Source organism: Astyanax mexicanus, chromosome 12 (assembly GCF_023375975.1).
Source record: "Astyanax mexicanus isolate ESR-SI-001 chromosome 12, AstMex3_surface, whole genome shotgun sequence".
Taxonomy (NCBI): domain Eukaryota; kingdom Metazoa; phylum Chordata; class Actinopteri; order Characiformes; family Acestrorhamphidae; genus Astyanax; species Astyanax mexicanus.
This window is the reverse complement of record NC_064419.1, coordinates 36,484,733-36,510,392: the sequence shown is the minus strand read 5'-3', so window position 1 is coordinate 36,510,392 and position 25,660 is coordinate 36,484,733. Positions and strand designations below refer to the sequence as shown.

At 43.1% G+C, this 25,660-nt stretch overlaps 65 non-coding genes across 65 annotated transcripts; 28 read left to right on the top strand and 37 right to left on the bottom strand.

Moving 5' to 3' along the window:
* Nucleotides 1–199: 199 nt before the first annotated feature.
* Nucleotides 200–272, bottom strand: trnak-uuu (transfer RNA lysine (anticodon UUU)). Its single transcript has one exon. It is a non-coding gene; the product is annotated as a tRNA-Lys (tRNA).
* Nucleotides 273–535: 263 nt separating this feature from the next.
* trnaw-cca (transfer RNA tryptophan (anticodon CCA)) lies at nucleotides 536–607 on the top strand. The gene has a single exon. It is a non-coding gene; the product is annotated as a tRNA-Trp (tRNA).
* A 174-nt stretch (nucleotides 608–781) lies between these two features.
* trnak-uuu (transfer RNA lysine (anticodon UUU)) lies at nucleotides 782–854 on the bottom strand. The gene has a single exon. It is a non-coding gene; the product is annotated as a tRNA-Lys (tRNA).
* A 431-nt stretch (nucleotides 855–1,285) lies between these two features.
* On the bottom strand, nucleotides 1,286–1,358 carry trnak-uuu (transfer RNA lysine (anticodon UUU)). Its single transcript has one exon. It is a non-coding gene; the product is annotated as a tRNA-Lys (tRNA).
* A 262-nt stretch (nucleotides 1,359–1,620) lies between these two features.
* Nucleotides 1,621–1,692, top strand: trnaw-cca (transfer RNA tryptophan (anticodon CCA)). Its single transcript has one exon. It is a non-coding gene; the product is annotated as a tRNA-Trp (tRNA).
* A 426-nt stretch (nucleotides 1,693–2,118) lies between these two features.
* On the bottom strand, nucleotides 2,119–2,191 carry trnak-uuu (transfer RNA lysine (anticodon UUU)). The gene has a single exon. It is a non-coding gene; the product is annotated as a tRNA-Lys (tRNA).
* A 262-nt stretch (nucleotides 2,192–2,453) lies between these two features.
* Nucleotides 2,454–2,525, top strand: trnaw-cca (transfer RNA tryptophan (anticodon CCA)). Its single transcript has one exon. It is a non-coding gene; the product is annotated as a tRNA-Trp (tRNA).
* A 426-nt stretch (nucleotides 2,526–2,951) lies between these two features.
* On the bottom strand, nucleotides 2,952–3,024 carry trnak-uuu (transfer RNA lysine (anticodon UUU)). Its single transcript has one exon. It is a non-coding gene; the product is annotated as a tRNA-Lys (tRNA).
* A 262-nt stretch (nucleotides 3,025–3,286) lies between these two features.
* Nucleotides 3,287–3,358, top strand: trnaw-cca (transfer RNA tryptophan (anticodon CCA)). The gene has a single exon. It is a non-coding gene; the product is annotated as a tRNA-Trp (tRNA).
* Nucleotides 3,359–3,532: 174 nt separating this feature from the next.
* On the bottom strand, nucleotides 3,533–3,605 carry trnak-uuu (transfer RNA lysine (anticodon UUU)). The gene has a single exon. It is a non-coding gene; the product is annotated as a tRNA-Lys (tRNA).
* Nucleotides 3,606–4,119: 514 nt separating this feature from the next.
* On the top strand, nucleotides 4,120–4,191 carry trnaw-cca (transfer RNA tryptophan (anticodon CCA)). The gene has a single exon. It is a non-coding gene; the product is annotated as a tRNA-Trp (tRNA).
* Nucleotides 4,192–4,631: 440 nt separating this feature from the next.
* Nucleotides 4,632–4,704, bottom strand: trnak-uuu (transfer RNA lysine (anticodon UUU)). Its single transcript has one exon. It is a non-coding gene; the product is annotated as a tRNA-Lys (tRNA).
* A 262-nt stretch (nucleotides 4,705–4,966) lies between these two features.
* trnaw-cca (transfer RNA tryptophan (anticodon CCA)) lies at nucleotides 4,967–5,038 on the top strand. The gene has a single exon. It is a non-coding gene; the product is annotated as a tRNA-Trp (tRNA).
* A 426-nt stretch (nucleotides 5,039–5,464) lies between these two features.
* trnak-uuu (transfer RNA lysine (anticodon UUU)) lies at nucleotides 5,465–5,537 on the bottom strand. Its single transcript has one exon. It is a non-coding gene; the product is annotated as a tRNA-Lys (tRNA).
* A 1,096-nt stretch (nucleotides 5,538–6,633) lies between these two features.
* On the top strand, nucleotides 6,634–6,705 carry trnaw-cca (transfer RNA tryptophan (anticodon CCA)). Its single transcript has one exon. It is a non-coding gene; the product is annotated as a tRNA-Trp (tRNA).
* Nucleotides 6,706–7,145: 440 nt separating this feature from the next.
* On the bottom strand, nucleotides 7,146–7,218 carry trnak-uuu (transfer RNA lysine (anticodon UUU)). Its single transcript has one exon. It is a non-coding gene; the product is annotated as a tRNA-Lys (tRNA).
* Nucleotides 7,219–7,480: 262 nt separating this feature from the next.
* On the top strand, nucleotides 7,481–7,552 carry trnaw-cca (transfer RNA tryptophan (anticodon CCA)). The gene has a single exon. It is a non-coding gene; the product is annotated as a tRNA-Trp (tRNA).
* Nucleotides 7,553–7,978: 426 nt separating this feature from the next.
* On the bottom strand, nucleotides 7,979–8,051 carry trnak-uuu (transfer RNA lysine (anticodon UUU)). Its single transcript has one exon. It is a non-coding gene; the product is annotated as a tRNA-Lys (tRNA).
* A 263-nt stretch (nucleotides 8,052–8,314) lies between these two features.
* On the top strand, nucleotides 8,315–8,386 carry trnar-ccu (transfer RNA arginine (anticodon CCU)). Its single transcript has one exon. It is a non-coding gene; the product is annotated as a tRNA-Arg (tRNA).
* Nucleotides 8,387–8,560: 174 nt separating this feature from the next.
* trnak-uuu (transfer RNA lysine (anticodon UUU)) lies at nucleotides 8,561–8,633 on the bottom strand. Its single transcript has one exon. It is a non-coding gene; the product is annotated as a tRNA-Lys (tRNA).
* A 179-nt stretch (nucleotides 8,634–8,812) lies between these two features.
* trnak-uuu (transfer RNA lysine (anticodon UUU)) lies at nucleotides 8,813–8,885 on the bottom strand. Its single transcript has one exon. It is a non-coding gene; the product is annotated as a tRNA-Lys (tRNA).
* Nucleotides 8,886–9,147: 262 nt separating this feature from the next.
* trnaw-cca (transfer RNA tryptophan (anticodon CCA)) lies at nucleotides 9,148–9,219 on the top strand. The gene has a single exon. It is a non-coding gene; the product is annotated as a tRNA-Trp (tRNA).
* Nucleotides 9,220–9,392: 173 nt separating this feature from the next.
* Nucleotides 9,393–9,465, bottom strand: trnak-uuu (transfer RNA lysine (anticodon UUU)). The gene has a single exon. It is a non-coding gene; the product is annotated as a tRNA-Lys (tRNA).
* A 514-nt stretch (nucleotides 9,466–9,979) lies between these two features.
* trnaw-cca (transfer RNA tryptophan (anticodon CCA)) lies at nucleotides 9,980–10,051 on the top strand. The gene has a single exon. It is a non-coding gene; the product is annotated as a tRNA-Trp (tRNA).
* A 440-nt stretch (nucleotides 10,052–10,491) lies between these two features.
* Nucleotides 10,492–10,564, bottom strand: trnak-uuu (transfer RNA lysine (anticodon UUU)). Its single transcript has one exon. It is a non-coding gene; the product is annotated as a tRNA-Lys (tRNA).
* A 263-nt stretch (nucleotides 10,565–10,827) lies between these two features.
* On the top strand, nucleotides 10,828–10,899 carry trnaw-cca (transfer RNA tryptophan (anticodon CCA)). The gene has a single exon. It is a non-coding gene; the product is annotated as a tRNA-Trp (tRNA).
* A 426-nt stretch (nucleotides 10,900–11,325) lies between these two features.
* On the bottom strand, nucleotides 11,326–11,398 carry trnak-uuu (transfer RNA lysine (anticodon UUU)). Its single transcript has one exon. It is a non-coding gene; the product is annotated as a tRNA-Lys (tRNA).
* Nucleotides 11,399–11,660: 262 nt separating this feature from the next.
* Nucleotides 11,661–11,732, top strand: trnaw-cca (transfer RNA tryptophan (anticodon CCA)). Its single transcript has one exon. It is a non-coding gene; the product is annotated as a tRNA-Trp (tRNA).
* Nucleotides 11,733–12,158: 426 nt separating this feature from the next.
* Nucleotides 12,159–12,231, bottom strand: trnak-uuu (transfer RNA lysine (anticodon UUU)). Its single transcript has one exon. It is a non-coding gene; the product is annotated as a tRNA-Lys (tRNA).
* A 1,096-nt stretch (nucleotides 12,232–13,327) lies between these two features.
* trnaw-cca (transfer RNA tryptophan (anticodon CCA)) lies at nucleotides 13,328–13,399 on the top strand. The gene has a single exon. It is a non-coding gene; the product is annotated as a tRNA-Trp (tRNA).
* Nucleotides 13,400–13,839: 440 nt separating this feature from the next.
* trnak-uuu (transfer RNA lysine (anticodon UUU)) lies at nucleotides 13,840–13,912 on the bottom strand. Its single transcript has one exon. It is a non-coding gene; the product is annotated as a tRNA-Lys (tRNA).
* A 262-nt stretch (nucleotides 13,913–14,174) lies between these two features.
* Nucleotides 14,175–14,246, top strand: trnaw-cca (transfer RNA tryptophan (anticodon CCA)). Its single transcript has one exon. It is a non-coding gene; the product is annotated as a tRNA-Trp (tRNA).
* A 426-nt stretch (nucleotides 14,247–14,672) lies between these two features.
* trnak-uuu (transfer RNA lysine (anticodon UUU)) lies at nucleotides 14,673–14,745 on the bottom strand. The gene has a single exon. It is a non-coding gene; the product is annotated as a tRNA-Lys (tRNA).
* Nucleotides 14,746–15,008: 263 nt separating this feature from the next.
* Nucleotides 15,009–15,080, top strand: trnar-ccu (transfer RNA arginine (anticodon CCU)). Its single transcript has one exon. It is a non-coding gene; the product is annotated as a tRNA-Arg (tRNA).
* Nucleotides 15,081–15,254: 174 nt separating this feature from the next.
* Nucleotides 15,255–15,327, bottom strand: trnak-uuu (transfer RNA lysine (anticodon UUU)). The gene has a single exon. It is a non-coding gene; the product is annotated as a tRNA-Lys (tRNA).
* A 514-nt stretch (nucleotides 15,328–15,841) lies between these two features.
* Nucleotides 15,842–15,913, top strand: trnaw-cca (transfer RNA tryptophan (anticodon CCA)). The gene has a single exon. It is a non-coding gene; the product is annotated as a tRNA-Trp (tRNA).
* Nucleotides 15,914–16,353: 440 nt separating this feature from the next.
* trnak-uuu (transfer RNA lysine (anticodon UUU)) lies at nucleotides 16,354–16,426 on the bottom strand. The gene has a single exon. It is a non-coding gene; the product is annotated as a tRNA-Lys (tRNA).
* A 263-nt stretch (nucleotides 16,427–16,689) lies between these two features.
* trnaw-cca (transfer RNA tryptophan (anticodon CCA)) lies at nucleotides 16,690–16,761 on the top strand. Its single transcript has one exon. It is a non-coding gene; the product is annotated as a tRNA-Trp (tRNA).
* Nucleotides 16,762–17,187: 426 nt separating this feature from the next.
* Nucleotides 17,188–17,260, bottom strand: trnak-uuu (transfer RNA lysine (anticodon UUU)). Its single transcript has one exon. It is a non-coding gene; the product is annotated as a tRNA-Lys (tRNA).
* A 262-nt stretch (nucleotides 17,261–17,522) lies between these two features.
* trnaw-cca (transfer RNA tryptophan (anticodon CCA)) lies at nucleotides 17,523–17,594 on the top strand. The gene has a single exon. It is a non-coding gene; the product is annotated as a tRNA-Trp (tRNA).
* A 174-nt stretch (nucleotides 17,595–17,768) lies between these two features.
* Nucleotides 17,769–17,841, bottom strand: trnak-uuu (transfer RNA lysine (anticodon UUU)). The gene has a single exon. It is a non-coding gene; the product is annotated as a tRNA-Lys (tRNA).
* A 179-nt stretch (nucleotides 17,842–18,020) lies between these two features.
* Nucleotides 18,021–18,093, bottom strand: trnak-uuu (transfer RNA lysine (anticodon UUU)). Its single transcript has one exon. It is a non-coding gene; the product is annotated as a tRNA-Lys (tRNA).
* A 262-nt stretch (nucleotides 18,094–18,355) lies between these two features.
* Nucleotides 18,356–18,427, top strand: trnaw-cca (transfer RNA tryptophan (anticodon CCA)). The gene has a single exon. It is a non-coding gene; the product is annotated as a tRNA-Trp (tRNA).
* Nucleotides 18,428–18,600: 173 nt separating this feature from the next.
* trnak-uuu (transfer RNA lysine (anticodon UUU)) lies at nucleotides 18,601–18,673 on the bottom strand. Its single transcript has one exon. It is a non-coding gene; the product is annotated as a tRNA-Lys (tRNA).
* A 514-nt stretch (nucleotides 18,674–19,187) lies between these two features.
* trnar-ccu (transfer RNA arginine (anticodon CCU)) lies at nucleotides 19,188–19,259 on the top strand. Its single transcript has one exon. It is a non-coding gene; the product is annotated as a tRNA-Trp (tRNA).
* Nucleotides 19,260–19,699: 440 nt separating this feature from the next.
* Nucleotides 19,700–19,772, bottom strand: trnak-uuu (transfer RNA lysine (anticodon UUU)). The gene has a single exon. It is a non-coding gene; the product is annotated as a tRNA-Lys (tRNA).
* Nucleotides 19,773–20,034: 262 nt separating this feature from the next.
* trnaw-cca (transfer RNA tryptophan (anticodon CCA)) lies at nucleotides 20,035–20,106 on the top strand. Its single transcript has one exon. It is a non-coding gene; the product is annotated as a tRNA-Trp (tRNA).
* A 174-nt stretch (nucleotides 20,107–20,280) lies between these two features.
* Nucleotides 20,281–20,353, bottom strand: trnak-uuu (transfer RNA lysine (anticodon UUU)). The gene has a single exon. It is a non-coding gene; the product is annotated as a tRNA-Lys (tRNA).
* Nucleotides 20,354–20,532: 179 nt separating this feature from the next.
* On the bottom strand, nucleotides 20,533–20,605 carry trnak-uuu (transfer RNA lysine (anticodon UUU)). Its single transcript has one exon. It is a non-coding gene; the product is annotated as a tRNA-Lys (tRNA).
* Nucleotides 20,606–20,867: 262 nt separating this feature from the next.
* On the top strand, nucleotides 20,868–20,939 carry trnaw-cca (transfer RNA tryptophan (anticodon CCA)). The gene has a single exon. It is a non-coding gene; the product is annotated as a tRNA-Trp (tRNA).
* Nucleotides 20,940–21,112: 173 nt separating this feature from the next.
* trnak-uuu (transfer RNA lysine (anticodon UUU)) lies at nucleotides 21,113–21,185 on the bottom strand. The gene has a single exon. It is a non-coding gene; the product is annotated as a tRNA-Lys (tRNA).
* A 179-nt stretch (nucleotides 21,186–21,364) lies between these two features.
* trnak-uuu (transfer RNA lysine (anticodon UUU)) lies at nucleotides 21,365–21,437 on the bottom strand. The gene has a single exon. It is a non-coding gene; the product is annotated as a tRNA-Lys (tRNA).
* Nucleotides 21,438–21,700: 263 nt separating this feature from the next.
* On the top strand, nucleotides 21,701–21,772 carry trnaw-cca (transfer RNA tryptophan (anticodon CCA)). The gene has a single exon. It is a non-coding gene; the product is annotated as a tRNA-Trp (tRNA).
* A 426-nt stretch (nucleotides 21,773–22,198) lies between these two features.
* trnak-uuu (transfer RNA lysine (anticodon UUU)) lies at nucleotides 22,199–22,271 on the bottom strand. Its single transcript has one exon. It is a non-coding gene; the product is annotated as a tRNA-Lys (tRNA).
* Nucleotides 22,272–22,534: 263 nt separating this feature from the next.
* trnaw-cca (transfer RNA tryptophan (anticodon CCA)) lies at nucleotides 22,535–22,606 on the top strand. Its single transcript has one exon. It is a non-coding gene; the product is annotated as a tRNA-Trp (tRNA).
* A 426-nt stretch (nucleotides 22,607–23,032) lies between these two features.
* On the bottom strand, nucleotides 23,033–23,105 carry trnak-uuu (transfer RNA lysine (anticodon UUU)). Its single transcript has one exon. It is a non-coding gene; the product is annotated as a tRNA-Lys (tRNA).
* A 262-nt stretch (nucleotides 23,106–23,367) lies between these two features.
* trnaw-cca (transfer RNA tryptophan (anticodon CCA)) lies at nucleotides 23,368–23,439 on the top strand. The gene has a single exon. It is a non-coding gene; the product is annotated as a tRNA-Trp (tRNA).
* A 173-nt stretch (nucleotides 23,440–23,612) lies between these two features.
* Nucleotides 23,613–23,685, bottom strand: trnak-uuu (transfer RNA lysine (anticodon UUU)). Its single transcript has one exon. It is a non-coding gene; the product is annotated as a tRNA-Lys (tRNA).
* A 179-nt stretch (nucleotides 23,686–23,864) lies between these two features.
* Nucleotides 23,865–23,937, bottom strand: trnak-uuu (transfer RNA lysine (anticodon UUU)). The gene has a single exon. It is a non-coding gene; the product is annotated as a tRNA-Lys (tRNA).
* A 263-nt stretch (nucleotides 23,938–24,200) lies between these two features.
* Nucleotides 24,201–24,272, top strand: trnaw-cca (transfer RNA tryptophan (anticodon CCA)). Its single transcript has one exon. It is a non-coding gene; the product is annotated as a tRNA-Trp (tRNA).
* Nucleotides 24,273–24,446: 174 nt separating this feature from the next.
* trnak-uuu (transfer RNA lysine (anticodon UUU)) lies at nucleotides 24,447–24,519 on the bottom strand. Its single transcript has one exon. It is a non-coding gene; the product is annotated as a tRNA-Lys (tRNA).
* Nucleotides 24,520–24,698: 179 nt separating this feature from the next.
* On the bottom strand, nucleotides 24,699–24,771 carry trnak-uuu (transfer RNA lysine (anticodon UUU)). The gene has a single exon. It is a non-coding gene; the product is annotated as a tRNA-Lys (tRNA).
* A 263-nt stretch (nucleotides 24,772–25,034) lies between these two features.
* Nucleotides 25,035–25,106, top strand: trnaw-cca (transfer RNA tryptophan (anticodon CCA)). The gene has a single exon. It is a non-coding gene; the product is annotated as a tRNA-Trp (tRNA).
* A 174-nt stretch (nucleotides 25,107–25,280) lies between these two features.
* trnak-uuu (transfer RNA lysine (anticodon UUU)) lies at nucleotides 25,281–25,353 on the bottom strand. Its single transcript has one exon. It is a non-coding gene; the product is annotated as a tRNA-Lys (tRNA).
* A 179-nt stretch (nucleotides 25,354–25,532) lies between these two features.
* trnak-uuu (transfer RNA lysine (anticodon UUU)) lies at nucleotides 25,533–25,605 on the bottom strand. Its single transcript has one exon. It is a non-coding gene; the product is annotated as a tRNA-Lys (tRNA).
* Nucleotides 25,606–25,660: the final 55 nt, after the last annotated feature.

Below are 25,660 nucleotides of genomic sequence, written 5' to 3'. Positions count from 1 at the left end.
ACCGACTGAGCCATCCGGGCCTTTACGGATTCTTTCTTACAGCGAATTCACATTGTTCAACTGATGCATGGTGGTCAAGCAGAAAAGGGAGGAATATTTTCTAGGCTTGGCCTTTGACTGTCTTCTGAACAGCCGGAAAGCATCTGGAAAGCAAGAGACTCCTGCATTCTTAAACTCATACTTGTAAGAAATTGGCAAACGCCCGAACAGGGACTTGAACCCTGGACCCTCAGATTAAAAGTCTGATGCTCTACCGACTGAGCTATCCGGGCCCTGATTGAAAATTCTATCGTGCCAGATAAGGTGACTCACACTCAAATACTACATCTCAGCAAATCGAGAATTAGGATACCTATCCCATTACTTAATCCATCTTTGACCTCATACCTAAAGTTCCATATTAAATGCCTTGTTTTCAACTTCCTGAGATATCCAGTTTTTTTCTCCAGTTAGAGCTCTTTAGGCCTAACTACTGAGTTTCTCTTGAATAATAATGATGTCCAAAAATAGGAAACATGAAAACTACAGCGTCGCTGACCTCGTGGCGCAACGGTAGCGCGTCTGACTCCAGATCAGAAGGTTGCGTGTTCAAATCACATCGGGGTCAAATATTGCTTTTAATCTAGTAATTGAGTGGGACCAGTTAGTCCACAACTTTAAAAGTACCTCAGTTACACAGAGTTCTTTGAGTCACTTGCAGGGCAATTTTAACCTTAATAGGTCATGCTCACTTGAGGCTATTTAAAGGTTTAATTGGTAACAAAGAAGCACAGGCTTTGGCCGCCCGAACAGGGACTTGAACCCTGGACCCTCAGATTAAAAGTCTGATGCTCTACCGACTGAGCCATCCGGGCCTTTCCAGCTTTTTTCTTACAGCGAATTCACATTGTTCAACTGATGCATGGTGGTCAATCAGAAAAGCGAGGGATATTTTCTAGGCTTGGCCCCTGACTGTCTTCTGAACAGCCGGAAAGCATCTGGAAAGCAAGAGACTCCTGTATTCTTAAACTCATACTTGTAAGAAACTCTCAAACGCCCGAACAGGAACTTGAACCCTGGACCCTCAGATTAAAAGTCTGATGCTCTACTGACTGAGCCATCCGGGCCTTTACGGATTCTTTCTTACAGCGAATTCACATTGTTCAACTGATGCATGGTGGTCAAGCAGAAAAGGGAGGAATATTTTCTAGGCTTGGCCCCTGACTGTCTTCTGAACAGCCGGAAAGCATCTGGAAAGCAAGAGACTCCTGCATTCTTAAACTCATACTTGTAAGAAATTGGCAAACGCCCGAACAGGGACTTGAACCCTGGACCCTCAGATTAAAAGTCTGATGCTCTACCGACTGAGCTATCCGGGCCCTGACTGAAAATTCTATCGTGCCAGATAAGGTGACTCACACTCAAATACTACATCTCAGCAAATCGAGAATTAGGATACTTATCCCATTACTTAATCCATCTTTGACCTCATACCTAAAGTTCCATATTAAATGCCTTGTTTTCAACTTCCTGAGATATCCAGTTTTTTCTCCAGTTAGAGCTCTTTAGGCCTAACTACTGAGTTTCTCTTGAATAATAATGATGTCCAAAAATAGGCAACATGAACACTACAGCGTCGATGACCTCGTGGCGCAACGGTAGCGCGTCTGACTCCAGATCAGAAGGTTGCGTGTTCAAATCACGTCGGGGTCAAATATTGCTTTTAATCTAGTCATTGAGTGGGACCAGTTAGTCCACAACTTTAAAAGTACCTCAGTTACACAGAGTTCTTTGAGTCACTTGCAGGCCAATTTTAACCTTTATAGGTCATGCTCACTTGAGGCTATTTAAAGGTTTAATTGGTATCAAAGAAGCACAAGCTTTGGCTGCCCGAACAGGGACTTGAACCCTGGACCCTCAGATTAAAAGTCTGATGCTCTACCGACTGAGCCATCCGGACCTTTAAAGATTCTTTCTTACAGCGAATTCACATTGTTCAACTGATGCATGGTGGTCAAGTAGAAAAGGGAGGAATATTTTCTAGGCTTGGCCCCTGACTGTCTTCTGAACAGCCGGAAAGCATCTGGAAAGCAAGAGACTCCTGCATTCTTAAACTCATACTTGTAAGAAATTGGCAAACGCCCGAACAGGGACTTGAACCCTGGACCCTCAGATTAAAAGTCTGATGCTCTACCGACTGAGCTATCCGGGCCCTGACTGAAAATTCTATCGTGCCAGATAAGGTGACTCACACTCAAATACTACATCTCAGCAAATCGAGAATTAGGATACTTATCCCATTACTTAATCCATCTTTGACCTCATACCTAAAGTTCCATATTAAATGCCTTGTTTTCAACTTCCTGAGATATCCAGTTTTTTCTCCAGTTAGAGCTCTTTAGGCCTAACTACTGAGTTTCTCTTGAATAATAATGATGTCCAAAAATAGGCAACATGAACACTACAGCGTCGATGACCTCGTGGCGCAACGGTAGCGCGTCTGACTCCAGATCAGAAGGTTGCGTGTTCAAATCACGTCGGGGTCAAATATTGCTTTTAATCTAGTCATTGAGTGGGACCAGTTAGTCCACAACTTTAAAAGTACCTCAGTTATACAGAGTTCTTTGAGTCACTTGCAGGCCAATTTTAACCTTTATAGGTCATGCTCACTTGAGGCTATTTAAAGGTTTAATTGGTAACAAAGAAGCACAGGCTTTGGCTGCCCGAACAGGGACTTGAACCCTGGACCCTCAGATTAAAAGTCTGATGCTCTACCGACTGAGGCATTCGGACCTTTACAGATTCTTTCTTTCAGCGAATTCACATTGTTCAACTGATGCATGGTGGTCAATTAGAAAAGGGTGGAATATTTTCTAGGCTTGGCCCCTGACTGTCTTCTGAACAGCCGGAAAGCATATGGAAAGCAAGAGACTCCTGCATTCTTAAACTCATACTTGTAAGAAATTGGCTAATGCCCAAACAGGGACTTGAACCCTGGACCCTCAGATTAAAAGTCTGATGCTCTACCGACTGAGCTATCCGGGCCCTGACTGAAATTTCTATCGTGCCAGATAATGTGACTCACACTCAAATACTACATCTCAGCAAATCGAGAATTAGGATACTTATCCCATTACTTAATCCATCTTTGACCTCATACCTAAAGTTCCATATTAAATGCCTTGTTTTCAACTTCCTGAGATATCAAGTTTTTTCTCCAGTTAGAGCTCTTTAGGCCTAACTACTGAGTTTCTCTTGAATAATAATGATGTCCAAAAATAGGCAACATGAACACTACAGCGTCGATGACCTCGTGGCGCAACGGTAGGGCGTCTGACTCCAGATCAGAAGGTTGTGTGTTCAAATCACGTCGGGGTCAAATATTGCTTTTAATCTAGTCATTGAGTGGGACCAGTTAGTCCACAACTTTAAAAGTACCTCAGTTACACAGAGTTCTTTGAGTCACTTGCAGGCCAATTTTAACCTTTATAGGTCATGCTCACTTGAGGCTATTTAAAGGTTTAATTGGTAACAAAGAAGCACAGGCTTCGGCCGCCCGAACAGGGACTTGAACCCTGGACCCTCAGATTAAAAGTCTGATGCTCTACCGACTGAGCCATCCGGGCCTTTACAGATTCTTTCTTACAGCGAATTCACATTGTTCAACTGATGCATGGTGGTCAAGCAGAAAAGGGAGGAATATTTTCTAGGCTTGGCCCCTGACTGTCTTCTGAACAGCCGGAAAGCATCTGGAAAGCAAGAGACTCCTGCATTCTTAAACTCATACTTGTAAGAAATTGGCAAACGCCCGAACAGGGACTTGATCCCTGGACCCTCAGATTAAAAGTCTGATGCTCTACCGACTGAGCTATCCGGGCCCTGACTGAAAATTCTATCGTGCCAGATAAGGTGACTCACACTCAAATACTACATCTCAGCAAATTGAGAATTAGGATACCTATCCCATTACTTAATCCATCTTTGACCTCATACCTAAAGTTCCATATTAAATGCCTTGTTTTCAACTTCCTGAGATATCCAGTTTTTTCTCCAGTTAGAGCTCTTTAGGCCTAACTACTGAGTTTCTCTTGAATAATAATGATGTCCAAAAATAGGAAACATGAAGACTACAGCGTCGCTGACCTCGTGGCGCAACGGTAGCGCGTCTGACTCCAGATCAGAAGGTTGCGTGTTCAAATCACGTCGGGGTCAAATATTGCTTTTAATCTAGTCATTGAGTGGGACCAGTTAGTAACTTTAAAAGTCTGTGTAACTTTAAAAGTACCTCAGTTACACAGAGTTCTTTGAGTCACTTGCAGGGCAGTTTTAACCTTTATAGGTCATGCTCACTTGAGGCTATTTAAAGGTTTAATTGGTAACAAAGAAGCAAAGGCTTTGGCCGCCCGAATAGGGACTTGAACCCTGGACCCTCAGATTAAAAGTCTGATGCTCTACCGACTGAGCCATCCAGGCCTTTACCGATTCTTTCTTACAGCGAATTCACATTGTTCAACTGATGCATGGTGGTCAAGCAGAAAAGGGAGGAATATTTTCTAGGCTTGGCCTTTGACTGTCTTCTGAACAGCCCGAAAACATCTGGAAAGCAAGAGACTCCTGCATTCTTAAACTCATACTTGTAAGAAATTGGCAAACGCCCGAACAGGGACTTGAACCCTGGACCCTCAGATTAAAAGTCTGATGCTCTACCGACTGAGCTATCCGGGCCCTGATTGAAAATTCTATCGTGCCACATAAGGTGACTCACACTCAAATACTACATCTCAGCAAATCGAGAATTAGGATACTTATCCCATTACTTAATCCATCTTTGACCTCATACCTAAAGTTCCATATTAAATGCCTTGTTTTCAACTTCCTGAGATATCCAGTTTTTTCTCCAGTTAGAGCTCTTTAGGCCTAACTACTGAGTTTCTCTTGAATAATAATGATGTCCAAAAATAGGCAACATGAATACTACAGCGTCGATGACCTCGTGGCGCAACGGTAGCGCGTCTGACTCCAGATCAGAAGGTTGCGTGTTCAAATCACGTCGGGGTCAAATATTGCTTTTAATCTAGTCATTGAGTGGGACCAGTTAGTCCACAACTTTAAAAGTACCTCAGTTACACAGAGTTCTTTGAGTCACTTGCAGGGCAATTTTAACCTTTATAGGTCATGCTCACTTGAGGCTATTTAAAGGTTTAATTGGTAACAAAGAAGCACAGGCTTTGGCTGCCCGAACAGGGACTTGAACCCTGGACCCTCAGATTAAAAGTCTGATGCTCTACCGACTGAGCCATCCGGACCTTTACAGATTCTTTCTTACAGCGAATTCACATTGTTCAACTGATGCATGGTGGTCAATTAGAAAAGGGAGGAATATTTTCTAGGCTTGGCCCCTGACTGTCTTCTGAACAGCCGGAAAGCATCTGGAAAGCAAGAGACTCCTGCATTCTTAAACTCATACTTGTAAGAAATTGGCAAACGCCCGAACAGGGACTTGAACCCTGGACCCTCAGATTAAAAGTCTGATGCTCTACCGACTGAGCTATCCGGGCCCTGACTGAAAACTCTATCGTGCCAGATAAGGTGACTCACACTCAAATACTACATCTCAGCAAATCGAGAATTAGGATACTTATCCCATTACTTAATCCATCTTTGACCTCATACCTAAAGTTCCATATTAAATGCCTTGTTTTCAACTTCCTGAGATATCCAGTTTTTTTCTCCAGTTAGAGCTCTTTAGGCCTAACTACTGAGTTTCTCTTGAATAATAATGATGTCCAAAAATAGGCAACATGAACACTACAGCGTCGCTGACCTCGTGGCGCAACGGTAGCGCGTCTGACTCCTGATCAGAAGGTTGCGTACTCAAATCACGTCGGGATCAAATATTGCTTTTAATCTAGTCGTTGAGTGGGACCAGTTAATCCACAACTTTAAAAGTACCTCAGTTACACAGAGTTTTGTGAGTCACTTGCAGGGCAATTTTAACCTTAATAGGTCATGCTCACTTGAGGCTATTTAAAGGTTTAATTGGTAACAAAGAAGCACAGGCTTTGGCCGCCCGAACAGGGACTTGAACCCTGGACCCTCAGATTAAAAATCTGATGCTCTACCGACTGAGCCATCCGGGCCTTTACAGATTATTTCTTACAGCGAATTCACATTGTTCAACTGATGCATGGTGGTCAATTAGAAAAGGGAGGAATATTTTCTAGGCTTGGCCCCTGACTGTCTTCTGAACAGCCGGAAAGCATCTGGAAAGCAAGAGACTCCTGCATTCTTAAACTCATACTTGTAAGAAATTGGCAAACGCCCGAATAGGGACTTGATCCCTGGACCCTCAGATTAAAAGTCTGATGCTCTACCGACTGAGCAATCCGGGCCCTGACTGAAAATTCTATCGTGCCAGATAAGGTGACTCACACTCAAATACTACATCTCAGCAAATTGAGAATTAGGATACCTATCCCATTACTTAATCCATCTTTGACCTCATACCTAAAGTTCCATATTAAATGCCTTGTTTTCAACTTCCTGAGATATCCAGTTTTTTCTCCAGTTAGAGCTCTTTAGGCCTAACTACTGAGTTTCTCTTGAATAATAATGATGTCCAAAAATAGGAAACATGAAGACTACAGCGTCGCTGACCTCGTGGCGCAACGGTAGCGCGTCTGACTCCAGATCAGAAGGTTGCGTGTTCAAATCACGTCGGGGTCAAATATTGCTTTTAATCTAGTCATTGAGTGGGACCAGTTAGTAACTTTAAAAGTCTGTGTAACTTTAAAAGTACCTCAGTTACACAGAGTTCTTTGAGTCACTTGCAGGGCAATTTTAACCTTTATAGGTCATGCTCACTTGAGGCTATTTAAAGGTTTAATTGGTAACAAAGAAGCAAAGGCTTTGGCCGCCCGAATAGGGACTTGAACCCTGGACCCTCAGATTAAAAGTCTGATGCTCTACCGACTGAGCCATCCAGGCCTTTACCGATTCTTTCTTACAGCGAATTCACATTGTTCAACTGATGCATGGTGGTCAAGCAGAAAAGGGAGGAATATTTTCTAGAATTGGCCTTTGACTGTCTTCTGAACAGCCCGAAAACATCTGGAAAGCAAGAGACTCCTGCATTCTTAAACTCATACTTGTAAGAAATTGGCAAACGCCCGAACAGGGACTTGAACCCTGGACCCTCAGATTAAAAGTCTGATGCTCTACCGACTGAGCTATCCGGGCCCTGATTGAAAATTCTATCGTGCCAGATAAGGTGACTCACACTCAAATACTACATCTCAGCAAATCGAGAATTAGGATACTTATCCCATTACTTAATCCATCTTTGACCTCATACCTAAAGTTCCATATTAAATGCCTTGTTTTCAACTTCCTGAGATATCCAGTTTTTTCTCCAGTTAGAGCTCTTTAGGCCTAACTACTGAGTTTCTCTTGAATAATAATGATGTCCAAAAATAGGCAACATGAATACTACAGCGTCGATGACCTCGTGGCGCAACGGTAGCGCGTCTGACTCCAGATCAGAAGGTTGCGTGTTCAAATCACGTCGGGGTCAAATATTGCTTTTAATCTAGTCATTGAGTGGGACCAGTTAGTCCACAACTTTAAAAGTACCTCAGTTACACAGAGTTCTTTGAGTCACTTGCAGGGCAATTTTAACCTTTATAGGTCATGCTCACTTGAGGCTATTTAAAGGTTTAATTGGTAACAAAGAAGCACAGGCTTTGGCTGCCCGAACAGGGACTTGAACCCTGGACCCTCAGATTAAAAGTCTGATGCTCTACCGACTGAGCCATCCGGACCTTTACAGATTCTTTCTTACAGCGAATTCACATTGTTCAACTGATGCATGGTGGTCAATTAGAAAAGGGAGGAATATTTTCTAGGCTTGGCCCCTGACTGTCTTCTGAACAGCCGGAAAGCATCTGGAAAGCAAGAGACTCCTGCATTCTTAAACTCATACTTGTAAGAAATTGGCAAACGCCCGAACAGGGACTTGAACCCTGGACCCTCAGATTAAAAGTCTGATGCTCTACCGACTGAGCTATCCGGGCCCTGACTGAAAACTCTATCGTGCCAGATAAGGTGACTCACACTCAAATACTACATCTCAGCAAATCGAGAATTAGGATACTTATCCCATTACTTAATCCATCTTTGACCTCATACCTAAAGTTCCATATTAAATGCCTTGTTTTCAACTTCCTGAGATATCCAGTTTTTTTCTCCAGTTAGAGCTCTTTAGGCCTAACTACTGAGTTTCTCTTGAATAATAATGATGTCCAAAAATAGGCAACATGAACACTACAGCGTCGCTGACCTCGTGGCGCAACGGTAGCGCGTCTGACTCCTGATCAGAAGGTTGCGTGCTCAAATCACGTCGGGGTCAAATATTGCTTTTAATCTAGTCGTTGAGTGGGACCAGTTAATCCACAACTTTAAAAGTACCTCAGTTACACAGAGTTTTGTGAGTCACTTGCAGGGCAATTTTAACCTTAATAGGTCATGCTCACTTGAGGCTATTTAAAGGTTTAATTGGTAACAAAGAAGCACAGGCTTTGGCCGCCCGAACAGGGACTTGAACCCTGGACCCTCAGATTAAAAGTCTGATGCTCTACCGACTGAGCCATCCGGGCCTTTACAGATTATTTCTTACAGCGAATTCACATTGTTCAACTGATGCATGGTGGTCAATTAGAAAAGGGAGGAATATTTTCTAGGCTTGGCCCCTGACTGTCTTCTGAACAGCCGGAAAGCATCTGGAAAGCAAGAGACTCCTGCATTCTTAAACTCATACTTGTAAGAAATTGGCAAACGCCCGAACAGGGACTTGAACCCTGGACCCTCAGATTAAAAGTCTGATGCTCTACCGACTGAGCTATCCGGGCCCTGACTGAAAGTTCTATCGTGCCAGATAAGGTGACTCACACTCAAATACTACATCTCAGCAAATCGAGAATTAGGATACTTATCCCATTACTTAATCCATCTTTGACCTCATACCTAAAGTTCCATATTAAATGCCTTGTTTTCAACTTCCTGAGATATCCAGTTTTTTCTCCAGTTAGAGCTCTTTAGGCCTAACTACTGAGTTTCTCTTGAATAATAATGATGTCCAAAAATAGGCAACATGAACACTACAGCGTCGATGACCTCGTGGCGCAACGGTAGCGCGTCTGACTCCAGATCAGAAGGTTGCGTGTTCAAATCACGTCGGGGTCAAATATTGCTTTTAATCTAGTCAATTTGGGGACCAGTTAGTCCACAACTTTAAAAGTACCTCAGTTACACAGAGTTCTTTGAGTCACTTGCAGGCCAATTTTAACCTTTATAGGTCATGCTCACTTGAGGCTATTTAAAGGTTTAATTGGTAACAAAGAAGCACAGGCTTTGGCCGCCCGAACAGGGACTTGAACCCTGGACCCTCAGATTAAAAGTCTGATGCTCTACCGACTGAGCCATCCGGGCCTTTACAGATTCTTTCTCACAGCGAATTCACATTGTTCAACTGATGCATGGTGGTCAAGCAGAAAAGGCAGGAATATTTTCTAGGCTTGGCCCCTGACTGTCTTCTGAACAGCCGGAAAGCATCTGGAAAGCAAGAGACTCCTGCATTCTTAAACTCATACTTGTAAGAAATTGGCAAACGCCCGAACAGGGACTTGATCCCTGGACCCTCAGATTAAAAGTCTGATGCTCTACCGACTGAGCTATCCGGGCCCTGACTGAAAATTCTATCGTGCCAGATAAGGTGACTCACACTCAAATACTACATCTCAGCAAATTGAGAATTAAGATACCTATCCCATTACTTAATCCATCTTTGACCTCATACCTAAAGTTCCATATTAAATGCCTTGTTTTCAACTTCCTGAGATATCCAGTTTTTTCTCCAGTTAGAGCTCTTTAGGCCTAACTACTGAGTTTCTCTTGAATAATAATGATGTCCAAAAATAGGAAACATGAACACTACAGCGTCGCTGACCTCGTGGCGCAACGGTAGCGCGTCTGACTCCAGATCAGAAGGTTGCGTGTTCAAATCACGTCGGGGTCAAATATTGCTTTTAATCTAGTCATTGAGTGGGACCAGTTAGTAACTTTAAAAGTCAGTGTAACTTTAAAAGTACCTCAGTTACACAGAGTTCTTTGAGTCACTTGCAGGGCAATTTTAACCTTTATAGGTCATGCTCACTTGAGGCTATTTAAAGGTTTAATTGGTAACAAAGAAGCAAAGGCTTTGGCCGCCCGAATAGGGACTTGAACCCTGGACCCTCAGATTAAAAGTCTGATGCTCTACCGACTGAGCCATCCAGGCCTTTACCGATTCTTTCTTACAGCGAATTCACATTGTTCAACTGATGCATGGTGGTCAAGCAGAAAAGGGAGGAATATTTTCTAGGCTTGGCCTTTGACTGTCTTCTGAACAGCCCGAAAACATCTGGAAAGCAAGAGACTCCTGCATTCTTAAACTCATACTTGTAAGAAATTGGCAAACGCCCGAACAGGGACTTGAACCCTGGACCCTCAGATTAAAAGTCTGATGCTCTACCGACTGAGCTATCCGGGCCCTGATTGAAAATTCTATCGTGCCAGATAAGGTGACTCACACTCAAATACTACATCTCAGCAAATCGAGAATTAGGATACTTATCCCATTACTTAATCCATCTTTGACCTCATACCTAAAGTTCCATATTAAATGCCTTGTTTTCAACTTCCTGAGATATCCAGTTTTTTTCTCCAGTTAGAGCTCTTTAGGCCTAACTACTGAGTTTCTCTTGAATAATAATGATGTCCAAAAATAGGAAACATGAACACTACAGCGTCGCTGACCTCGTGGCGCAACGGTAGCGCGTCTGACTCCAGATCAGAAGGTTGTGTGTTCAAATCACGTCGGGGTCAAATATTGCTTTTAATCTAGTCATTGAGTGGGACCAGTTAGTCCACAACTTTAAAAGTACCTCAGTTACACAGAGTTCTTTGAGTCACTTGCAGGCCAATTTTAACCTTTATAGGTCATGCTCACTTGAGGCTATTTAAAGGTTTAATTGGTAACAAAGAAGCACAGGCTTTGGCTGCCCGAACAGGGACTTGAACCCTGGACCCTCAGATTAAAAGTCTGATGCTCTACCGACTGAGCCATCCGGACCTTTATAGATTCTTTCTTACAGCGAATTCACATTGTTCAACTGATGCATGGTGGTCAATTAGAAAAGGGAGGAATATTTTCTAGGCTTGGCCCCTGACTGTCTTCTGAACAGCCGGAAAGCATCTGGAAAGCAAGAGACTCCTGCATTCTTAAACTCATACTTGTAAGAAATTGGCAAACGCCCGAACAGGGACTTGAACCCTGGACCCTCAGATTAAAAGTCTGATGCTCTACCGACTGAGCTATCCGGGCCCTGACTGAAAATTCTATCGTGCCAGATAAGGTGACTCACACTCAAATACTACATCTCAGCAAATCGAGAATTAGGATACTTATCCCATTACTTAATCCATCTTTGACCTCATACCTAAAGTTCCATATTAAATGCCTTGTTTTCAACTTCCTGAGATATCCAGTTTTTTCTCCAGTTAGAGCTCTTTAGGCCTAACTACTGAGTTTCTCTTGAATAATAATGATGTCCAAAAATAGGCAACATGAATACTACAGCTTCGATGACCTCGTGGCGCAACGGTAGCGCGTCTGACTCCAGATCAGAAGGTTGCGTGTTCAAATCACGTCGGGGTCAAATATTGCTTTTAATCTAGTCATTGAGTGGGACCAGTTAGTCCACAACTTTAAAAGTACCTCAGTTACACAGAGTTCTTTGAGTCACTTGCAGGGCAATTTTAACCTTTATAGGTCATGCTCACTTGAGGCTATTTAAAGGTTTAATTGGTAACAAAGAAGCACAGGCTTTGGCTGCCCGAACAGGGACTTGAACCCTGGACCCTCAGATTAAAAGTCTGATGCTCTACCGACTGAGCCATCCGGACCTTTACAGATTCTTTCTTACAGCGAATTCACATTGTTCAACTGATGCATGGTGGTCAATTAGAAAAGGGAGGAATATTTTCTAGGCTTGGCCCCTGACTGTCTTCTGAACAGCCGGAAAGCATCTGGAAAGCAAGAGACTCCTGCATTCTTAAACTCATACTTGTAAGAAATTGGCAAACGCCCGAACAGGGACTTGAACCCTGGACCCTCAGATTAAAAGTCTGATGCTCTACCGACTGAGCTATCCGGGCCCTGACTGAAAACTCTATCGTGCCAGATAAGGTGACTCACACTCAAATACTACATCTCAGCAAATCGAGAATTAGGATACTTATCCCATTACTTAATCCATCTTTGACCTCATACCTAAAGTTCCATATTAAATGCCTTGTTTTCAACTTCCTGAGATATCCAGTTTTTTTCTCCAGTTAGAGCTCTTTAGGCCTAACTACTGAGTTTCTCTTGAATAATAATGATGTCCAAAAATAGGCAACATGAACACTACAGCGTCGCTGACCTCGTGGCGCAACGGTAGCGCGTCTGACTCCTGATCAGAAGGTTGCGTACTCAAATCACGTCGGGATCAAATATTGCTTTTAATCTAGTCGTTGAGTGGGACCAGTTAATCCACAACTTTAAAAGTACCTCAGTTACACAGAGTTTTGTGAGTCACTTGCAGGGCAATTTTAACCTTAATAGGTCATGCTCACTTGAGGCTATTTAAAGGTTTAATTGGTAACAAAGAAGCACAGGCTTTGGCCGCCCGAACAGGGACTTGAACCCTGGACCCTCAGATTAAAAATCTGATGCTCTACCGACTGAGCCATCCGGGCCTTTACAGATTATTTCTTACAGCGAATTCACATTGTTCAACTGATGCATGGTGGTCAATTAGAAAAGGGAGGAATATTTTCTAGGCTTGGCCCCTGACTGTCTTCTGAACAGCCGGAAAGCATCTGGAAAGCAAGAGACTCCTGCATTCTTAAACTCATACTTGTAAGAAATTGGCAAACGCCCGAATAGGGACTTGATCCCTGGACCCTCAGATTAAAAGTCTGATGCTCTACCGACTGAGCAATCCGGGCCCTGACTGAAAATTCTATCGTGCCAGATAAGGTGACTCACACTCAAATACTACATCTCAGCAAATTGAGAATTAGGATACCTATCCCATTACTTAATCCATCTTTGACCTCATACCTAAAGTTCCATATTAAATGCCTTGTTTTCAACTTCCTGAGATATCCAGTTTTTTCTCCAGTTAGAGCTCTTTAGGCCTAACTACTGAGTTTCTCTTGAATAATAATGATGTCCAAAAATAGGAAACATGAAGACTACAGCGTCGCTGACCTCGTGGCGCAACGGTAGCGCGTCTGACTCCAGATCAGAAGGTTGCGTGTTCAAATCACGTCGGGGTCAAATATTGCTTTTAATCTAGTCATTGAGTGGGACCAGTTAGTAACTTTAAAAGTCTGTGTAACTTTAAAAGTACCTCAGTTACACAGAGTTCTTTGAGTCACTTGCAGGGCAATTTTAACCTTTATAGGTCATGCTCACTTGAGGCTATTTAAAGGTTTAATTGGTAACAAAGAAGCAAAGGCTTTGGCCGCCCGAATAGGGACTTGAACCCTGGACCCTCAGATTAAAAGTCTGATGCTCTACCGACTGAGCCATCCAGGCCTTTACCGATTCTTTCTTACAGCGAATTCACATTGTTCAACTGATGCATGGTGGTCAAGCAGAAAAGGGAGGAATATTTTCTAGGCTTGGCCTTTGACTGTCTTCTGAACAGCCCGAAAACATCTGGAAAGCAAGAGACTCCTGCATTCTTAAACTCATACTTGTAAGAAATTGGCAAACGCCCGAACAGGGACTTGAACCCTGGACCCTCAGATTAAAAGTCTGATGCTCTACCGACTGAGCTATCCGGGCCCTGATTGAAAATTCTATCGTGCCAGATAAGGTGACTCACACTCAAATACTACATCTCAGCAAATCGAGAATTAGGATACTTATCCCATTACTTAATCCATCTTTGACCTCATACCTAAAGTTCCATATTAAATGCCTTGTTTTCAACTTCCTGAGATATCCAGTTTTTTCTCCAGTTAGAGCTCTTTAGGCCTAACTACTGAGTTTCTCTTGAATAATAATGATGTCCAAAAATAGGCAACATGAATACTACAGCGTCGATGACCTCGTGGCGCAACGGTAGCGCGTCTGACTCCAGATCAGAAGGTTGCGTGTTCAAATCACGTCGGGGTCAAATATTGCTTTTAATCTAGTCATTGAGTGGGACCAGTTAGTCCACAACTTTAAAAGTACCTCAGTTACACAGAGTTCTTTGAGTCACTTGCAGGGCAATTTTAACCTTTATAGGTCATGCTCACTTGAGGCTATTTAAAGGTTTAATTGGTAACAAAGAAGCACAGGCTTTGGCTGCCCGAACAGGGACTTGAACCCTGGACCCTCAGATTAAAAGTCTGATGCTCTACCGACTGAGCCATCCGGACCTTTACAGATTCTTTCTTACAGCGAATTCACATTGTTCAACTGATGCATGGTGGTCAATTAGAAAAGGGAGGAATATTTTCTAGGCTTGGCCCCTGACTGTCTTCTGAACAGCCGGAAAGCATCTGGAAAGCAAGAGACTCCTGCATTCTTAAACTCATACTTGTAAGAAATTGGCAAACGCCCGAACAGGGACTTGAACCCTGGACCCTCAGATTAAAAGTCTGATGCTCTACCGACTGAGCTATCCGGGCCCTGACTGAAAACTCTATCGTGCCAGATAAGGTGACTCACACTCAAATACTACATCTCAGCAAATCGAGAATTAGGATACTTATCCCATTACTTAATCCATCTTTGACCTCATACCTAAAGTTCCATATTAAATGCCTTGTTTTCAACTTCCTGAGATATCCAGTTTTTTTCTCCAGTTAGAGCTCTTTAGGCCTAACTACTGAGTTTCTCTTGAATAATAATGATGTCCAAAAATAGGCAACATGAACACTACAGCGTCGCTGACCTCGTGGCGCAACGGTAGCGCGTCTGACTCCTGATCAGAAGGTTGCGTGCTCAAATCACGTCGGGGTCAAATATTGCTTTTAATCTAGTCGTTGAGTGGGACCAGTTAATCCACAACTTTAAAAGTACCTCAGTTACACAGAGTTTTGTGAGTCACTTGCAGGGCAATTTTAACCTTAATAGGTCATGCTCACTTGAGGCTATTTAAAGGTTTAATTGGTAACAAAGAAGCACAGGCTTTGGCCGCCCGAACAGGGACTTGAACCCTGGACCCTCAGATTAAAAGTCTGATGCTCTACCGACTGAGCCATCCGGGCCTTTACAGATTATTTCTTACAGCGAATTCACATTGTTCAACTGATGCATGGTGGTCAATTAGAAAAGGGAGGAATATTTTCTAGGCTTGGCCCCTGACTGTCTTCTGAACAGCCGGAAAGCATCTGGAAAGCAAGAGACTCCTGCATTCTTAAACTCATACTTGTAAGAAATTGGCAAACGCCCGAACAGGGACTTGATCCCTGGACCCTCAGATTAAAAGTCTGATGCTCTACCGACTGAGCTATCCGGGCCCTGACTGAAAATTCTATCGTGCCAGATAAGTTGACTCACACTCAAATACTACATCTCAGCAAATTGAGAATTAAGATACCTATCCCATTACTTAATCCATCTTTGACCTCATACCTAAAGTTCCATATTAAATGCCTTGTTTTCAACTTCCTGAGATATCCAGTTTTTTCTCCAGTTAGAGCTCTTTAGGCCTAACTACTGAGTTTCTCTTGAATAATAATGATGTCCAAAAATAGGAAACATGAACACTACAGCGTCGCTGACCTCGTGGCGCAACGGTAGCGCGTCTGACTCCAGATCAGAAGGTTGCGTGTTCAAATCACGTCGGGGTCAAATATTGCTTTTAATCTAGTCATTGAGTGGGACCAGTTAGTAACTTTAAAAGTCAGTGTAACTTTAAAAGTACCTCAGTTACACAGAGTTCTTTGAGTCACTTGCAGGGCAATTTTAACCTTTATAGGTCATGCTCACTTGAGGCTATTTAAAGGTTTAATTGGTAACAAAGAAGCAAAGGCTTTGGCCGCCCGAATAGGGACTTGAACCCTGGACCCTCAGATTAAAAGTCTGATGCTCTACCGACTGAGCCATCCAGGCCTTTACCGATTCTTTCTTACAGCGAATTCACATTGTTCAACTGATGCATGGTGGTCAAGCAGAAAAGGGAGGAATATTTTCTAGGCTTGGCCTTTGACTGTCTTCTGAACAGCCCGAAAACATCTGGAAAGCAAGAGACTCCTGCATTCTTAAACTCATACTTGTAAGAAATTGGCAAACGCCCGAACAGGGACTTGAACCCTGGACCCTCAGATTAAAAGTCTGATGCTCTACCGACTGAGCTATCCGGGCCCTGATTGAAAATTCTATCGTGCCACATAAGGTGACTCACACTCAAATACTACATCTCAGCAAATCGAGAATTAGGATACTTATCCCATTACTTAATCCATCTTTGACCTCATACCTAAAGTTCCATATTAAATGCCTTGTTTTCAACTTCCTGAGATATCCAGTTTTTTTCTCCAGTTAGAGCTCTTTAGGCCTAACTACTGAGTTTCTCTTGAATAAAAATGATGTCCAAAAATAGGAAACATGAACACTACAGCGTCGCTGACCTCGTGGCGCAACGGTAGCGCGTCTGACTCCAGATCAGAAGGTTGTGTGTTCAAATCACGTCGGGGTCAAATATTGCTTTTAATCTAGTCATTGAGTGGGACCAGTTAGTCCACAACTTTAAAAGTACCTCAGTTACACAGAGTTCTTTTAGTCACTTGCAGGCCAATTTTAACCTTTATAGGTCATGCTCACTTGAGGCTATTTAAAGGTTTAATTGGTAACAAAGAAGCACAGGCTTTGGCTGCCCGAACAGGGACTTGAACCCTGGACCCTCAGATTAAAAGTCTGATGCTCTACCGACTGAGCCATCCGGACCTTTATAGATTCTTTCTTACAGCGAATTCACATTGTTCAACTGATGCATGGTGGTCAATTAGAAAAGGGAGGAATATTTTCTAGGCTTGGCCCCTGACTGTCTTCTGAACAGCCGGAAAGCATCTGGAAAGCAAGAGACTCCTGCATTCTTAAACTCATACTTGTAAGAAATTGGCAAACGCCCGAACAGGGACTTGAACCCTGGACCCTCAGATTAAAAGTCTGATGCTCTACCGACTGAGCTATCCGGGCCCTGACTGAAAATTCTATCGTGCCAGATAAGGTGACTCACACTCAAATACTACATCTCAGCAAATCGAGAATTAGGATACTTATCCCATTACTTAATCCATCTTTGACCTCATACCTAAAGTTCCATATTAAATGCCTTGTTTTCAACTTCCTGAGATATCCAGTTTTTTCTCCAGTTAGAGCTCTTTAGGCCTAACTACTGAGTTTCTCTTGAATAATAATGATGTCCAAAAATAGGCAACATGAATACTACAGCGTCGATGACCTCGTGGCGCAACGGTAGCGCGTCTGACTCCAGATCAGAAGGTTGCGTGTTCAAATCACGTCGGGGTCAAATATTGCTTTTAATCTAGTCATTGAGTGGGACCAGTTAGTCCACAACTTTAAAAGTACCTCAGTTACACAGAGTTCTTTGAGTCACTTGCAGGGCAATTTTAACCTTAATAGGTCATGCTCACTTGAGGCTATTTAAAGGTTTAATTGGTAACAAAGAAGCACAGGCTTTGGCCGCCCGAACAGGGACTTGAACCCTGGACCCTCAGATTAAAAGTCTGATGCTCTACCGACTGAGCCATCCGGGCCTTTACAGATTCTTTCTTACAGCGAATTCACATTGTTCAGCTGATGCATGGTGGTCAATTAGAAAAGGGAGGAATATTTTCTAGGCTTGGCCCCTGACTGTCTTCTGAACAGCCGGAAAGCATCTGGAAAGCAAGAGACTCCTGCATTCTTAAACTCATACTTGTAAGAAATTGGCAAACGCCCGAACAGGGACTTGAACCCTGGACCCTCAGATTAAAAGTCTGATGCTCTACCGACTGAGCTATCCGGGCCCTGACTGAAAGTTCTATCGTGCCAGATAAGGTGACTCACACTCAAATACTACATCTCAGCAAATCGAGAATTAGGATACTTATCCCATTACTTAATCCATCTTTGACCTCATACCTAAAGTTCCATATTAAATGCCTTGTTTTCAACTTCCTGAGATATCCAGTTTTTTCTCCAGTTAGAGCTCTTTAGGCCTAACTACTGAGTTTCTCTTGAATAATAATGATGTCCAAAAATAGGCAACATGAACACTACAGCGTCGATGACCTCGTGGCGCAACGGTAGCGCGTCTGACTCCAGATCAGAAGGTTGCGTGTTCAAATCACGTCGGGGTCAAATATTGCTTTTAATCTAGTCAATTTGGGGACCAGTTAGTCCACAACTTTAAAAGTACCTCAGTTACACAGAGTTCTTTGAGTCACTTGCAGGCCAATTTTAACCTTTATAGGTCATGCTCACTTGAGGCTATTTAAAGGTTTAATTGGTAACAAAGAAGCACAGGCTTTGGCCGCCCGAACAGGGACTTGAACCCTGGACCCTCAGATTAAAAGTCTGATGCTCTACCGACTGAGCCATCCGGGCCTTTACAGATTCTTTCTCACAGCGAATTCACATTGTTCAACTGATGCATGGTGGTCAAGCAGAAAAGGCAGGAATATTTTCTAGGCTTGGCCCCTGACTGTCTTCTGAACAGCCGGAAAGCATCTGGAAAGCAAGAGACTCCTGCATTCTTAAACTCATACTTGTAAGAAATTGGCAAACGCCCGAACAGGGACTTGATCCCTGGACCCTCAGATTAAAAGTCTGATGCTCTACCGACTGAGCTATCCGGGCCCTGACTGAAAATTCTATCGTGCCAGATAAGGTGACTCACACTCAAATACTACATCTCAGCAAATTGAGAATTAAGATACCTATCCCATTACTTAATCCATCTTTGACCTCATACCTAAAGTTCCATATTAAATGCCTTGTTTTCAACTTCCTGAGATATCCAGTTTTTTCTCCAGTTAGAGCTCTTTAGGCCTAACTACTGAGTTTCTCTTGAATAATAATGATGTCCAAAAATAGGAAACATGAACACTACAGCGTCGCTGACCTCGTGGCGCAACGGTAGCGCGTCTGACTCCAGATCAGAAGGTTGCGTGTTCAAATCACGTCGGGGTCAAATATTGCTTTTAATCTAGTCATTGAGTGGGACCAGTTAGTAACTTTAAAAGTCAGTGTAACTTTAAAAGTACCTCAGTTACACAGAGTTCTTTGAGTCACTTGCAGGGCAATTTTAACCTTTATAGGTCATGCTCACTTGAGGCTATTTAAAGGTTTAATTGGTAACAAAGAAGCAAAGGCTTTGGCCGCCCGAATAGGGACTTGAACCCTGGACCCTCAGATTAAAAGTCTGATGCTCTACCGACTGAGCCATCCAGGCCTTTACCGATTCTTTCTTACAGCGAATTCACATTGTTCAACTGATGCATGGTGGTCAAGCAGAAAAGGGAGGAATATTTTCTAGGCTTGGCCTTTGACTGTCTTCTGAACAGCCCGAAAACATCTGGAAAGCAAGAGACTCCTGCATTCTTAAACTCATACTTGTAAGAAATTGGCAAACGCCCGAACAGGGACTTGAACCCTGGACCCTCAGATTAAAAGTCTGATGCTCTACCGACTGAGCTATCCGGGCCCTGATTGAAAATTCTATCGTGCCACATAAGGTGACTCACACTCAAATACTACATCTCAGCAAATCGAGAATTAGGATACTTATCCCATTACTTAATCCATCTTTGACCTCATACCTAAAGTTCCATATTAAATGCCTTGTTTTCAACTTCCTGAGATATCCAGTTTTTTCTCCAGTTAGAGCTCTTTAGGCCTAACTACTGAGTTTCTCTTGAATAATAATGATGTCCAAAAATAGGCAACATGAATACTACAGCGTCGATGACCTCGTGGCGCAACGGTAGCGCGTCTGACTCCAGATCAGAAGGTTGCGTGTTCAAATCACGTCGGGGTCAAATATTGCTTTTAATCTAGTCATTGAGTGGGACCAGTTAGTCCACAACTTTAAAAGTACCTCAGTTACACAGAGTTCTTTGAGTCACTTGCAGGGCAATTTTAACCTTAATAGGTCATGCTCACTTGAGGCTATTTAAAGGTTTAATTGGTAACAAAGAAGCACAGGCTTTGGCCGCCCGAACAGGGACTTGAACCCTGGACCCTCAGATTAAAAGTCTGATGCTCTACCGACTGAGCCATCCGGGCCTTTACAGATTCTTTCTTACAGCGAATTCACATTGTTCAGCTGATGCATGGTGGTCAATTAGAAAAGGGAGGAATATTTTCTAGGCTTGGCCCCTGACTGTCTTCTGAACAGCCGGAAAGCATCTGGAAAGCAAGAGACTCCTGCATTCTTAAACTCATACTTGTAAGAAATTGGCAAACGCCCGAACAGGGACTTGAACCCTGGACCCTCAGATTAAAAGTCTGATGCTCTACCGACTGAGCTATCCGGGCCCTGACTGAAAGTTCTATCGTGCCAGATAAGGTGACTCACACTCAAATACTACATCTCAGCAAATCGAGAATTAGGATACTTATCCCATTACTTAATCCATCTTTGACCTCATACCTAAAGTTCCATATTAAATGCCTTGTTTTCAACTTCCTGAGATATCCAGTTTTTTCTCCAGTTAGAGCTCTTTAGGCCTAACTACTGAGTTTCTCTTGAATAATAATGATGTCCAAAAATAGGCAACATGAACACTACAGCGTCGATGACCTCGTGGCGCAACGGTAGCGCGTCTGACTCCAGATCAGAAGGTTGCGTGTTCAAATCACGTCGGGGTCAAATATTGCTTTTAATCTAGTCAATTTGGGGACCAGTTAGTCCACAACTTTAAAAGTACCTCAGTTACACAGAGTTCTTTGAGTCACTTGCAGGCCAATTTTAACCTTTATAGGTCATGCTCACTTGAGGCTATTTAAAGGTTTAATTGGTAACAAAGAAGCACAGGCTTTGGCCGCCCGAACAGGGACTTGAACCCTGGACCCTCAGATTAAAAGTCTGATGCTCTACCGACTGAGCCATCCGGGCCTTTACAGATTCTTTCTCACAGCGAATTCACATTGTTCAACTGATGCATGGTGGTCAAGCAGAAAAGGCAGGAATATTTTCTAGGCTTGGCCCCTGACTGTCTTCTGAACAGCCGGAAAGCATCTGGAAAGCAAGAGACTCCTGCATTCTTAAACTCATACTTGTAAGAAATTGGCAAACGCCCGAACAGGGACTTGAACCCTGGACCCTCAGATTAAAAGTCTGATGCTCTACCGACTGAGCTATCCGGGCCCTGACTGAAAATTCTATCGTGCCAGATAAGGTGACTCACACTCAAATACTACATCTCAGCAAATCGAGAATTAGGATACCTATCCCATTACTTAATCCATCTTTGACCTCATACCTAAAGTTCCATATTAAATGCCTTGTTTTCAACTTCCTGAGATATCCAGTTTTTTTCTCCAGTTAGAGCTCTTTAGGCCTAACTACTGAGTTTCTCTTGAATAATAATGATGTCCAAAAATAGGAAACATGAACACTACAGCGTCGCTGACCTCGTGGCGCAACGGTAGCGCGTCTGACTCCAGATCAGAAGGTTGCGTGTTCAAATCACGTCGGGGTCAAATATTGCTTTTAATCTAGTCATTGAGTGGGACCAGTTAGTCCACAACTTTAAAAGTACCTCAGTTACACAGAGTTCTTTGAGTCACTTGCAGGCCAATTTTAACCTTTATAGGTCATGCTCACTTGAGGCTATTTAAAGGTTTAATTGGTAACAGAGAAGCACAGGCTTTGGCTGCCCGAACAGGGACTTGAACCCTGGACCCTCAGATTAAAAGTCTGATGCTCTACCGACTGAGCCATCCGGACCTTTATAGATTCTTTCTTACAGCGAATTCACATTGTTCAACTGATGCATGGTGGTCAATTAGAAAAGGGAGGAATATTTTCTAGGCTTGGCCCCTGACTGTCTTCTGAACAGCCGGAAAGCATCTGGAAAGCAAGAGACTCCTGCATTCTTAAACTCATACTTGTAAGAAATTGGCAAACGCCCGAACAGGGACTTGAACCCTGGACCGTCAGATTAAAAGTCTGATGCTCTACCGACTGAGCTATCCGGGCCCTGACTGAAAATTCTATCGTGCCAGATAAGGTGACTCACACTCAAAAACTACATCTCAGCAAATCGAGAATTAGGATACTTATCCCATTACTTAATCCATCTTTGACCTCATACCTAAAGTTCCATATTAAATGCCTTGTTTTCAACTTCCTGAGATATCCAGTTTTTTTCTCCAGTTAGAGCTCTTTAAGCCTAACTACTGAGTTTCTCTTGAATAATAATGATGTCCAAAAATAGGCAACATGAACACTACAGCGTCGATGACCTCGTGGCGCAAAGGTAGCGCGTCTGACTCCAGATCAGAAGGTTGCGTGTTCAAATCACGTCGGGGTCAAATATTGCTTTTAATCTAGTCATTGAGTGGGACCAGTTAGTCCACAACTTTAAAAGTACCTCAGTTACACAGAGTTCTTTGAGTCACTTGCAGGCCAATTTTAACCTTTATAGGTCATGCTCACTTGAGGCAATTTAAAGGTTTAATTGGTAACAAAGAAGCACAGGCTTTGGCCACCCGAACAGGGACTTGAACCCTGGACCCTCAGATTAAAAGTCTGATGCTCTACCGACTGAGCCATCCGGGCCTTTACAGATTCTTTCTTACAGCGAATTCACATTGTTCAACTGATGCATGGTGGTCAATTAGAAAAGGGAGGAATATTTTCTAGGCTTGGCCCCTGACTGTCTTCTGAACAGCCGGAAAGCATCTGGAAAGCAAGAGACTCCTGCATTCTTAAACTCATACTTGTAAGAAATTGGCAAACGCCCGAACAGGGACTTGAACCCTGGACCCTCAGATTAAAAGTCTGATGCTCTACCGACTGAGCTATCCGGGCCCTGACTGAAAGTTCTATCGTGCCAGATAAGGTGACTCACACTCAAATACTACATCTCAGCAAATCGAGAATTAGGATACTTATCCCATTACTTAATCCATCTTTGACCTCATACCTAAAGTTCCATATTAAATGCCTTGTTTTCAACTTCCTGAGATATCCAGTTTTTTCTCCAGTTAGAGCTCTTTAGGCCTAACTACTGAGTTTCTCTTGAATAATAATGATGTCCAAAAATAGGCAACATGAACACTACAGCGTCGATGACCTCGTGGCGCAACGGTAGCGCGTCTGACTCCAGATCAGAAGGTTGCGTGTTCAAATCACGTCGGGGTCAAATATTGCTTTTAATCTAGTCAATTTGGGGACCAGTTAGTCCACAACTTTAAAAGTACCTCAGTTACACAGAGTTCTTTGAGTCACTTGCAGGCCAATTTTAACCTTTATAGGTCATGCTCACTTGAGGCTATTTAAAGGTTTAATTGGTAACAAAGAAGCACAGGCTTTGGCCGCCCGAACAGGGACTTGAACCCTGGACCCTCAGATTAAAAGTCTGATGCTCTACCGACTGAGCCATCCGGGCCTTTACAGATTCTTTCTCACAGCGAATTCACATTGTTCAACTGATGCATGGTGGTCAAGCAGAAAAGGCAGGAATATTTTCTAGGCTTGGCCCCTGACTGTCTTCTGAACAGCCGGAAAGCATCTGGAAAGCAAGAGACTCCTGCATTCTTAAACTCATACTTGTAAGAAATTGGCAAACGCCCGAACAGGGACTTGAACCCTGGACCCTCAGATTAAAAGTCTGATGCTCTACCGACTGAGCTATCCGGGCCCTGACTGAAAATTCTATCGTGCCAGATAAGGTGACTCACACTCAAATACTACATCTCAGCAAATCGAGAATTAGGATACCTATCCCATTACTTAATCCATCTTTGACCTCATACCTAAAGTTCCATATTAAATGCCTTGTTTTCAACTTCCTGAGATATCCAGTTTTTTTCTCCAGTTAGAGCTCTTTAGGCCTAACTACTGAGTTTCTCTTGAATAATAATGATGTCCAAAAATAGGAAACATGAACACTACAGCGTCGCTGACCTCGTGGCGCAACGGTAGCGCGTCTGACTCCAGATCAGAAGGTTGCGTGTTCAAATCACGTCGGGGTCAAATATTGCTTTTAATCTAGTCATTGAGTGGGACCAGTTAGTCCACAACTTTAAAAGTACCTCAGTTACACAGAGTTCTTTGAGTCACTTGCAGGCCAATTTTAACCTTTATAGGTCATGCTCACTTGAGGCTATTTAAAGGTTTTATTGGTAACAGAGAAGCACAGGCTTTGGCTGCCCGAACAGGGACTTGAACCCTGGACCCTCAGATTAAAAGTCTGATGCTCTACCGACTGAGCCATCCGGGCCTTTACAGATTCTTTCTCACAGCGAATTCACATTGTTCAACTGATGCATGGTGGTCAAGCAGAAAAGGCAGGAATATTTTCTAGGCTTGGCCCCTGACTGTCTTCTGAACAGCCGGAAAGCATCTGGAAAGCAAGAGACTCCTGCATTCTTAAACTCATACTTGTAAGAAATTGGCAAACGCCCGAACAGGGACTTGAACCCTGGACCGTCAGATTAAAAGTCTGATGCTCTACCGACTGAGCTATCCGGGCCCTGACTGAAAATTCTATCGTGCCAGATAAGGTGACTCACACTCAAAAACTACATCTCAGCAAATCGAGAATTAGGATACTTATCCCATTACTTAATCCATCTTTGACCTCATACCTAAAGTTCCATATTAAATGCCTTGTTTTCAACTTCCTGAGATATCCAGTTTTTTTCTCCAGTTAGAGCTCTTTAAGCCTAACTACTGAGTTTCTCTTGAATAATAATGATGTCCAAAAATAGGCAACATGAACACTACAGCGTCGATGACCTCGTGGCGCAAAGGTAGCGCGTCTGACTCCAGATCAGAAGGTTGCGTGTTCAAATCACTTCGGGGTCAAATATTGCTTTTAATCTAGTCATTGAGTGGGACCAGTTAGTCCACAACTTTAAAAGTACCTCAGTTACACAGAGTTCTTTGAGTCACTTGCAGGCTAATTTTAACCTTTATAGGTCATGCTCACTTGAGGCTATTTAAAGGTTTAATTGGTAACAAAGAAGCACAGGCTTTGGCCGCCCGAACAGGGACTTGAACCCTGGACCCTCAGATTAAAAGTCTGATGCTCTACCGACTGAGCCATCCGGGCCTTTACAGATTCTTTCTTACAGCGAATTCACATTGTTCAACTGATGCATGGTGGTCAAGCAGAAAAGGGAGGAATATTTTCTAGGCTTGGCCCCTGACTGTCTTCTGAACAGCCGGAAAGCATCTGGAAAGCAAGAGACTCCTGCATTCTTAAACTCATACTTGTAAGAAATTGGCAAACGCCCGAACAGGGACTTGAACCCTGGACCCTCAGATTAAAAGTCTGATGCTCTACCGACTGAGCTATCCGGGCCCTGACTGAAAGTTCTATCGTGCCAGATAAGGTGACTCACACTCAAATACTACAT